The following is a 9,768-nucleotide window of genomic DNA, read 5'->3' as shown; positions in this document are numbered from 1 at the left end:
CATGATCTGTCACACCAATCCACCAAGTGGTAGAAATGTACCTGTAACTTTCCTGTACGGGAACACCGTCCTGGTACCGCAGCTCCGCTGAGCTCCACAGTCTGAGCTCCAGCCCACTGAGCCCAGGCTCCCTGCTCCTCTCACCCACAAACCAGAGCCCTTAGCTGGGCTGCACGGTGACCAGCTGCCCCCCCCCCCTTCCGCCCGGAGCTTTGCACCGGGGGGAAAGACGACAACGATGACGGCGGTCCGATAGCAGCGGGACCGGGGCGGCGATGGTAACCCGGCGGGACCGCCGCCACCGGGCACGGCAACAGCACCGCCCGCGGTGGCAGCGACACGGTAACGGGGGTCGGGACCGACTGCGGCGAGGACGATGACCGGTGTTGTTTAGCGTATTTTCAGAGTGTTTTCCATTAGTTCGTAACTTTAACATGACAGGCTTTGTCATAGTGTGCAGTGTTGTGCAGACTAGTGAGAGAAGTGTGGTGCTGACTGACTGTAGATTGGCGGAACAGGTTCACTCACAGACGCATATTGGCTGCAGTAACATGTGAACTGCGGCTTGATTTGTGAATTTGTGACAAATCTGCGGACGGAAGTGCAGCACAGCTGTTGTTCGGTTCGGTAACCAGTTAAATCAGACACCAGTTGGGCCATAACACCGGTATTTTTGAAGCAGCAGGGAGCAGTGTGTGTTTTTCTGCCTTGTCCTAAGCCGCGGACAGCGGGGAAGTGGATTGTTTTGACCGCCAGGGGGGCGTTCCATACGGGCCGTGACGTCACATGAAAGCTATCAATTGAAGTCAGGTGAATGTTTATAAGTCTTAAATAGTTGTATCTTCCGACAGCAATCACTTCCAGGGTTTCCCACAGGCTAAACTAATAGATAATAACACAACGTTACCACACAGAGTTGTTTTAGAGGGAAATTCATGTAAAACCACTGATGCACGTTGCCTTCAGGGACAGTTTTTCATCAACAGTCTCTGTATTTCCCTCTAAAACAACTCTGTGTGGTAACGTTGTGTTATTATCTCATAGCGTGGTGAATGTGCAGCTCACAACTTGTCCACCAGAGCGTTGTGGAGTTGTTGGATTGTGTATTTGATGAGTTTGATGAGGGAAACCAAGAAATCCCATAATGAGCCTCTGTAGCGTAGCTCTGAGCAGCTCACGGCTCTGCTCCGCCGTTCTAAAAACAGCTTGCACCGACAATTAAAGGTAACAAACCTACTGCTATGACTATAGGGATTATGGCAATGGGCCAATTTGACTAAATGTTGAACTATCCCTTTAATATGAGACCTGGTCTCCAGGTTTCTCCCTGAAACAGTTTCACCTTTGCCACAGAAACACAGAGCAGGATATAAAATATCTCTGCAGGGATGGAGGAGGAGGAGGAGGAGGAGGAGGAGGGGTAAGTTAGAGGGGGGGGGGGGGGCTGTAGGTGAATCGTCCCTCTGTGCTCAGCTCGGTTTACGGCCTTTAGTCCTTTATTTATCTGCTGCTGTAGAGACGTATGGAGGCAGGAGGGGGAGGGAGGAGGGGGAGGAGGAGGAGGGGGGGGGGGGCTGCATGTTTTCCTCCTCAGCTCAGCCACTCTGTCTCCAGGGGGGGAGGAGGAGGAGGAGGAGGAGGGGGGAGGAGGAGGAGAGGGAGAGGGAGAGAGGGAGAGGGAGAGAGCTGGAGATGTGAAACCTGATCTCCTCCTCCCTCGTCAGAGTCAGAGTGAAATCTGATCCTCAGACTGAAGACTGGGAACGCTGAGAGAGAGGGGGGAGGGAAGACTGGGGGGAGGGAGGGGAGGGAGGGAGGAGGGAAGACTGGGGGGAGGGAGAGAAGGAGGGAGAGAGAAGAGAAAGAGGGAGGGAAGGAAGGAGAGATCCCGAAGCTCAGACTCCAAGACTGGAAACACTCCCAGGAGAGAAAACTGAGAGGAGGTAGACCGACCGAGGAGAGGAGAGGGGGAGGAGGAGAGGAGAGGGGGAGGAGAGGAGAGGGGGAGGAGGGAGGAGAGGGGAAGGAGGAGAGGGGGAGGAATGAAAAGAAATGAGGGAAAAAGAAACAGATGGAAAAAGAGAGGAGAAAAAAAAAGTGAAGCCAAGAAACAAAGATGTGAGTTAGAAAAACTGAATTCAGGTGAGAGACGATGATGAAGAGAGAGAAGAGGAGGAGGAAGGAGGAGAAGGAGAAGAGGAAACAGAGGAGGAAGAGGAGGAAGAGGAAGAGGAAGAGGAGGAAACAGAGGAGGAAGACGTCAGAACCAGATCGGTACCGGAACAAGACGCTTCTGCACACGTTCTGTTTAACGACCGGCATAGTGGTATTCAGTATATAGTATATATATATACAGTATATAGTGTGTTCTGTTCTGACTGTGATTCGCTCCACCGACAGCGTTCAGCAGTATATAGCATTATATATAGTATATAGTTGTACATAGTATATAATATATAGCATATAAGTTGTAGGGCTGGACGATTAATCGAATTTTGATCGTGATTTCAATTTTGGCTTCTCACCATCATGATCATACACTGTAATCGAAGAAAAACGATTAATGTGCCGCCGCCGCACGGCGTGTATGAAAGTTACTGCGCTGTAAAAGCACCGTGAACGCACCATGTCGCCTGCAGCTGCAGCAGTGTTGCCAACTTGGCGACTTTCCAAACCCTCCTGGCGACTTTTTTTGTGAAAAGCGACAAATCTAGCGACTTTTTCCGGTGTTGTTACAAACGTTTCTGGTTTGAAGACGCCGACGTGAAAACACGTATCAGCTGTTCTCAACGAGCAGCGTGATGCTGCCGTGAGCCCCGCGGCGGTCAGCCTCACAGTCGCAGTGAAAACTAAACTTATCAACCAGCGCATCCAACGTTTCCTATTAATAAACGACTCTCTCGCATGCTGGCGCACTTACACACACGGGCACATGGACAAGTGACGGTAATAAACAGATGCGCTACATCGCGCTAATGTGTTCAAATCGCTATCCGCCGCCCATCCGACCGCCCAACCAGGGGGGGGTGGGGGGGTATGGATTAGTTATTGTTATTACATTGGTATTGGTATTATTTGTTCATCACTGAAGCCAGAAGAAGCCTGTAGTGAAACCTCAGTTAAAGTTATATTTAAGTTGAGTTTTGGTGGCTCAATAAATACCTTTTTTTCCAAAATCAATGAATAATCGTGTTTATTAATATTGGTAACCGTTTTATAAAAGCAATACATCACTCCAGTCCGTGGTCTATGCTCATTCTACGACTCTAAGGGGGAACAACTGCTCTTCTTGGTCCGTCCAAATCTCGCGGACCAGGCAGAGCAGTGAACTGAGACACTGGGAGCTTCCGCTACAAACAAGCTTAAAACATAATGACTTATTTAATTTTTTCAGAACAATTTCGCATTTCGGGGCTTCAATACAAGACGGACATTACATACGAGCAGCATGGAGGTATCTGGATGTTTTTTGGTTTTCAAGGTGTCAGATTATCAGAGATTAATGGACTTCACGGAAGCATCACGCCTCCGCGTCGTCCATTAATTTCTGATAATCTGACACCTGGTCGGTCATTATCCCTTACCTATAGTATATAATATATAGTAGCCTATATAGTTGTATTGTTGAGCAGCATTAAAGCAGCCAAACGTCACTTTATTGATCATTATATTCTAATGAAGTGGTTCTGATTCTGATCTGAGGTCAGTTGTTCATCACGACTTCCGGTTGTTCCTTTGCTCCGAGCCGCCGCCTGGCAGCAGCGGCCCGCTGAGGGGATCGAACCTGTGATGTCATCATGACATCATCAATAACCCTTTAATAATGACCTCATCGTTTACAACAAGGGAGTTTAACCAGAAACTGTCCCCCCCACACACACACACACACACACACACACACACACACACACACACACACACACACACACAGTGAGGATGTGCAGCACCAACACCGACTCATCAGCCAATCAGGAGCCACCGCTACACAACACAACACCTGGATTTTCACAATAAAAGCACAGAAACATAAACCACACCAGGACCAGGACCAGGACCAGTCCAGCTGTGACAACCACATATTGATCCAAACATGTACCTTTATCGACAGCGATGTAAAATCTATGCTCAAGCCAACATGCTTAGTAGGAAGTTTTCTATGTGTTCTGACTCTGTTAAGTGTCTTTGTTCAGAACATAACACCTCTGTAACCTCCCAGCTGTGGTCCAACTAGAAGCAGAAGAGCTGCAGAGGCTCAAGGTAGCAGACAACGATGAGGTTACTGCTCTGTGTCCCTCGGTGGTGTAGTGCCAGTCAGGTGTTTGTGTCTAATAGAGTGCCAACCTGTGAGGCTCTTAAGACAGTTGATGTTTAGTTTTATGTGTCGCCTCGACAGATCAGAGAATCACATAACTGAGGCTCTAGTCAGCCCATTGAACAGCTGCTACAGATTCACTTCTAGGCTACGGTGCATTGGTGCAATAGTCTGGATATTCTATGAAATGTATTTTTGTACTTTATTTTTATTTTTGTACTATTTATATTGTTTGATTGTGATATGGACGTGTGTCTGAAATAAAGTTTATATACAAACAAAAAGCTGATCGATCATCTGGAATCAGATCAATAAGTGAAGGATCAATGTGACGTCTCATTAACTAATTAACTAGAACATGAAGTTAATTCATCTGTTGTGACATCACAGTGACATCACAGCAGCAGCAGCTCACCTGAGACTCAGGTAACAACAACAACCACCAGTCTGAACCAACTGACCTCTAAGAGGAGGTAGAGGAGGTAATAAATGGGGACATTAAAGATTCTCAAATCAAATCAAATCAAACTGTCGATCAACTTCAACAACACAGGTGACGTCACAGACAACAGGTGACGTCATAGACAACAGGTGACGTCATGGACAAACAGGAAGGAGTTTTCTGCAGCATCAAGTGTCAAAATAAAAGTCCTGAAAACGCCTCTGACTGAGCTTAATCAATAACGTTGATCAGGTGTTTACTTACTTACTAATGACGTGTCTATCGATACTGATGATCATTGGTTATTGATCATCGATCAGCTGTTGCAGGTAAACAACAGAACACCTGTGTGACGTAGCTCCGTGTCGTCACGGTCCAGTTCCTCAGACTGGAGATCGATCCAGTGATCTGAGACCTGATCGATCGATAAGCACCAGTTTCACCACCAAACTACGTCACAACCACCACGAACAGAACCGAACCGAACCGAGCCGAAGTTTCTTCGTCGAGCCACAAACGAACTTCTTCCTCTGTTACCTGAAGCTAACGAGCGGTTAGCATCTGTGCTAGCCCGAAGTTTAGACTCCAGCCGCGACCACCGCGCACACTCCCGCGATAAATGTCTTTATTTAAGTAAAAAGTGACTGTAATCGATCTGTTTTGATGGATTTTAGTTTATTTAATGAGCTCGGAGTGATTGTTGTGGCCGCCGTCGAGCCGTTAGCTCCGTTAGCCCCGTTAGCTTAGCTTCCTCTGAGGAATGCAGCTGGAAATCTACAACAAAACTCACGGGAAGAAGCAGAAGATCCCGATGAGACACACAACTAACACACACACACCTACATACACACATATACACACACTAACACGTCTACACACTAACACACACACACACACTTTTACCTTTGGTCGAAAAACAATCTGATAAAAACTTCGCGATGAAGGTGAAACAAACTTTTTTTTTTTCCACGACAGCAGCAGGAGGCTCCGTCTACGTCCTGGCGCCAACACACACACACACACACACTATACACACTCTGTGTGTGTGTGTTTGTGTGTGTGTGTGTGTGTGTGTGTGTGTGTGTGTGTGTGTGTGTGTGTGTGTGTTCATAATAAACTCTGTAATTCCAGGGTTTATATGTTTCCCATTGCAACGCACAGGCTGAATAAAGGGAATTAAAAACTGAATAATGATAAATTAGACGCAGCCTCAGTAACGTTAAACCGGAGCCTCCAGGGATTAGACGCAGCCTGAAGTTTGGGATCGATCCTGATTTACCTCCGTGTCTGTCTCTCCGTCTCTCTGTGTCTCGGTACCGGGTCCCGGTGGTCCCGCTGGACGCTCCTACTTCCTCCCGGTGGTCCCGGTGGTTCCGGTGGTTCCGGTCCACATCCCCGTGTTGATCAGCACCGATGTAGAGTGTTGATTCTCCGGTGGCGTCGGGCTGTCGGGCTGTCCTGTCCGCGGTGTCCGCCTCTACAGCCTCTCCTCTCCTCTCCGGTGTTTCTGTCGCTCCGCTGCTGCTGCTGCTGCTGGTTGATGGAGAAACAGCGCAAACAGCCCAGAGATCGTGTGTTGGAGCAGAGAGAGATCACTCCGCCTCAGATGATCACTCACTCCTGGAGAAGACGGAGCGACGCTTCCCCGCTGCTGTGAGTAGGCTACTGCAAAAACTCTAAATCTTACCAAGAATATTTGTCTTATTAGTGTGACTGCTGAGCAGTCACACTATTGTTCTTCTGTTTGGCCATTTTCTTCCGCCTTTTTACGGTCTTCTTCTAGTCCTTCATACTTTGTGCTATTTCAACAATTAATATATCAAAACGTGCAGCTTTTTCTGGACTTTATTGGCATTACTTTTCTCTTTTTAACTCTTTATACTTTTTCAAATATTTAACTTTTTCTGATTTTTTTCAGCTTTATAATGGGTGTGTATTGCGTCTAACGAGCAGAGCCAGAGTGGTGTCAGAGTGGATAGAGGCAAAAAAACATTCTAGAGTTTTTCTGGCTAAACTGTCAGCACGGCCACAAATTAAACTCTAGACAAATTATTTTCTCCAGTTTTGTAGCCACACTTGTCTTCTGGCTAAAATTCTGGTCAAAAATGCAAAGAGACTTAGATAATAATTTTAAATATTTTTTAAATGCAGCCAGGGAGCTCTCTGCTCTCATTCAGCTCAATGTATTTTTTTCACATCAGCAGGAGAAGGAGCTCAACTTTGTAACTTGCTGTTAAGTGCTTTTTAATTCATTTTAATTCACCAAAAAATAGTCACAGGTCACAAAAAAGTCCTCTTCTTACTTGGTGTGGCTAATTTATACTCATTTCTCTTTATTTTAAGCATCATTGAAAAATCTCACATTCATCAAAGTCTCAACCTCTCATCACCACAACTCCATTGTAGTGTAGGGGGTAGGGTGGCTGCTTCCCAACCCCAAGGTCACTGGTTTGAATCCAGGGTAAGAACTCTTGTTACGTTATGTTGAATTCTGCTCTCCTCCACCGCCTTCAATTGGTTAAAGGTGTTTGTTATCTCCTTGATTACTCATACCAGTTTGCAGCACATCATCACATTACAATGAATGACAACAGTTTTGAAAGCAGTGTGCTCTCTGTAGCTGAGTGGCAGAGTAAAGGTTTAGTGATCATATGGTCATGGGTTCGATTCCTGCCTCAGTCATTTCACATCATTGCTTGACTTTTGATTCCAATTATTCAGCTGTCATTGGACAGTCTTTGATTCCTCATAGTATAAAGCTCATTGTAACTCAGGTTCTCTGTGGCCATATGGTTAGTGTGTTAGGTGTTGTGCTATTTCAACAATTCATATATCAAAACGTGCAGCTTTTTTTTAACTTTATCGGCATTACTTTTCTCTTTTTAACTATTTATACTTTTTAAAATATTTAACTTTTTCTGCCACGATTCCTTACTTTTTTTTTTAAGCAGAAGCCAGTGATCCTCTTATCAAAGGTTTTCTTTACCTCTCATGTAGTGTCTCTGTCTGTAGCCTAGTGGTTAGCTTGCTGGTCTGGAGACCTGAAGGTTGCTGGTTCAAATCTTGCCTCAACAACAATTATAGTGCATTATTTTCCCAGTTGTCCTCTGTTGACTTCTGATAACTTGCTTCATGTTGAAACTGCTGCTCTCAGCCTGAAATTCACAGAAATTTTCATTCTAAGTCATTCAAGCTTGACTCTCAAGCTTTCTTGGTGTTAACTGTGTGTGCACCGTGCCCTAGAGGCAGAGTGGAAGTCTAATGACCATGAGGTTGTGGGTTCGATTCCGACCTTGGTAAAAAATTTGTATGGTGATCACTGCTTGCACTATTTGCTAATTCTGCAACAGCGTTCAGTTGCTATCAGCAGTCACACCATTTCCATTCTTGGAAATGCTTTTTCTAGTTTCTAGTCAAAATGTAATTTCTAGTCAAAACAAATCAAATTATACTAAAAATAAGACTCGTCACATAAAAAGCAGCTTGTTTTAAGACATTTTTTACTTCTTTCAAGCAGATTTTCACTTGAAATAATTAGAAAAATCAAAATCTTACCAAGAATATTTGTCTTATTATTAGGGTCCGGGCAGCTAAGCTGCCGGGAACCTATTGTATTCCTAGGAATTCTTCTTCTTCTTCTTCTTTCTTTCTTTCTTCTTCTTCCAAGGAAGTCATACTTCCCATGGGTGAAAACTCACCAAACTTCACAGAAACGTCCGACCCCATGCCAGATTCACTCAACTCCAAGGACATGTGCCCCCCCCCTCCTAGGGGGGGCACAATAAGCGTTTAAATTTAAAAACTTTAAAAATTCCTACCAAACCAACGGTAGATGCTACAGTTTTGAAACTTCACCACAATGTAGCCTCAATACTGCTGAAACTTTTGTCCACTTAAACTTATTACAAATTATGAAGTCCATCACTCTGTTTTTTTCAATAACTGTAAAACTTTTAAATGTATCTCCTCCCACAATTTTTGCTCAATTGACACCAAACTTGCTAGAGAGCATCTCCAGACCGTCCTCCACAAAACTTGTTTCTCGGATTTTTGATTAAGCAAAAATTGAGCCTACAGTGCATGAAAACGTTTGACTGTAAACACTACTGTAAACATATACCATCAAATTCTTGATAAATACATTTTCAATCTTCCTGAAAAAAAATGACAATATTCTGGAGTCATGGTTGATGAAGTTTGGCAAATATCAGAATTTTATCTCAAAAACTGAATTTTTGAGAACATTTTGAATTCTGCTCTCATGGGAACAACTGCAGTCAATGTGAGAGTGGAATTTATAAACATCATATTTTCTCTTATGAAGCAAAACACTTATCATTAAAAACAAATCACCAACATTTCCATGCTGTCAAGATGCAATTTATGTATTATCAGATTTTTGTTTAGATGACTGAATTTCTGACATTTTGACCATTTCATCACAACAGCTGCCCGGGCACTGGCTCACCTGAGTGGATAAATGAAGCTACACAGCAGGTTTCACCACCAGCCAATTAGCTCAGCGAGTTAGGAGCTGGTTCTTGGTGTCAGAGGTTGTGAGTTCGAGACCCAGCAAGGGTGATGATGATGATGACAGATCAAAATGTCAGATGTCCTCAACATGAAATACAAGACAGTTGTACTGATGGTGGCATCACAGCAAGCCTCTAAATTAAAAAAAAACAAATAGCTTGCACTGGATCATGTGCGAAGGCTCCTAACATCTTAGACTCATAGTAGATGTTTGACAAATACATATCAGAATTTTACCTCAAAAACAGATTTTTCTTTTTACTGTGGTTTCAAATCTGCCTACCCGACAGTGAATGGCTTAGTCAATTTGTGAAGCCACTGTTGAACTGCCACTTGTCAATTAGCTCAGTGCGATAGGCAACGGTCTTTGGTTCCATGGGTTGTGGGTTCAATCCTTAAGGTCAACTGTCATGTCTTCCTATTCTCCTTTTTGTTGCTCAGAATTTGCCTAAATTTGCCTAAATTAGCCCGGACCCGACCC

The 9,768-nt window shown here is 44.6% G+C and overlaps 2 protein-coding genes across 3 annotated transcripts in view; both read right to left on the bottom strand.

Annotated features, from left to right (window-relative positions):
- LOC310997920 (bone morphogenetic protein receptor type-1A-like) overlaps window positions 1–6,253 on the bottom strand; it is a 23,565-nt gene extending 17,312 nt beyond the window's left edge. For both annotated transcript variants that reach the window (XM_083987760.1, XM_083987761.1), the window contains exon 1: window positions 6,034–6,253. The gene's annotated coding sequence lies outside the window, so the exon portion shown is untranslated. The remainder of the gene's footprint in view (window positions 1–6,033) is intronic.
- mea1 (male-enhanced antigen 1) overlaps window positions 1–9,768 on the bottom strand; it is a 272,028-nt gene that overhangs the window by 214,940 nt on the left and 47,320 nt on the right. The gene's annotated exons all lie outside the window — the stretch shown is intronic.

This window comes from Trachurus trachurus (assembly GCF_905171665.1).
Source record: "Trachurus trachurus genome assembly, chromosome: 15".
Classification (NCBI taxonomy): Eukaryota; Metazoa; Chordata; class Actinopteri; order Carangiformes; family Carangidae; genus Trachurus; species Trachurus trachurus.
Note: the sequence above shows the minus strand (reverse complement) of the source record. Positions and strands in the feature narration are given on the sequence as shown.